The following is a 1,624-nucleotide window of genomic DNA, read 5'->3' on the forward strand; positions in this document are numbered from 1 at the left end:
CCCTGTGCTTAAGCTTTTTAAAGGAACATCATATTTCTGTATGTAAGCTAACTTCAAGGGTTAATGATAACATTATTTATACTAGAATTATGATTTTTTTTTAAATAACTACTAGTAAATAATACTTATAAAAGCGGATACTTCGTTTAAAACTATGTCACCTCAGTGGAATTGGTTGACACCATTGTTTTGGTTTTTGAGTTATCATGTAATAAAAAAAAAGCAGCGGAAAGAAGAACAAGAAATTCAAACTTTTTGATATGATATTTACAGACATTCCCAAAACTTGTGACTCAGTCATTATATATATAATGTTATAAAAGGAAACAGTGTATAGTATTTATTTTAAAGTTTTGTTTTATTTATTGATAAGTTATTTAAAATATCATTTCGATTAACATTGCGGGCTGCCCTTACATAGACATTGCTACCGCCTGCCTGAAAAGACACGTAACGGTCCTACTTGCCTATGATTTACATTGTCTACGCTATATCGTCACATTATGTAATCATCGAGGGAAGTTTGATGTGGATTATGCATGCTTAAGTAGAACTATGCTTCTACACAAACCTGCTTTAGGAAGACTTTTCGTGATTTCATGATGTTGGGATAGCTTACAGACATGAAGACGCCATTGACAAAGTCGACCACGTTTTCTATCTCGTGATCGCGTATGGCTGAAGAAACTTCGACTTGGTTGTGTCATATCAAAAAAGCCAATAATCCTGATAATAACTTATAAAAAACAAATGATGAGAGTAGGTTGATAGCATTTCTTTGCCAAATTCCCTGAAAAAAATTCAGAATCCTGTGTTGAAATCTCCTATAAGGGCCAGTTAAACATTGAAATCTCCTATAAGGGCTAGTTAAACATTGAAATATCCTATAAGGGCTAGTTAAACATTGCCAATTTAGTTTAAAAATAACTCTGATCAGACCCATCCGCTACAAATACATTACATATAGACCATTTCTTTCATAAAACTGAGGAACTGTCTGCATTGAAAGAACCCCCAAAATAAAAACAATATATATATATATATATATATATCGTCATTCGCTTCATAAAGGCAATGGAATTGTTATTCTAAACAATACTGAATATCTTAAAAAGATGATTAACATTCTAGATGATAATAGTAAACTTAAAGTACTGAACAAAGATCTTTTATCACTCACGATCCAACGTGAAGAAACAATGCAGAGAATTTTCAGTTTTTCAATGTGAAAAACTAACCAGTTTGTTTTCCGTTTATTGAATAACGAAAAATGAACTGTTTTCTTTTTTTGTTTTTCATACGTAGAAGCCACCGACCCCTCCTCTCAATAAGAAACACCACTGAAATCACATGTAGAGGCCACCGGCCATTCCTCCCAGTAGGAAACACCACTGAAGTAATATATAGAGGCCATTAGCAAGATCCAACAATCTCGAACAACACCCTATTGTCTATATGAAACCCTCAAGCCGAGATTTTACAACACCCTATTGTTGATATGAAACCCTCAAGCCGAGATTTTACAACACCCTATTGTTGATATGAAACCCTCAAGCCGAGATTTCACAACACCCTATTGTCTATATGAAACCCTCAAGCCGAGATTTTACAACACCCTATTGTC

This window comes from Limulus polyphemus, unplaced genomic scaffold, assembly GCF_000517525.1.
Source record: "Limulus polyphemus unplaced genomic scaffold, Limulus_polyphemus-2.1.2 Scaffold2006, whole genome shotgun sequence".
NCBI classification, from domain to species: domain Eukaryota; kingdom Metazoa; phylum Arthropoda; class Merostomata; order Xiphosura; family Limulidae; genus Limulus; species Limulus polyphemus.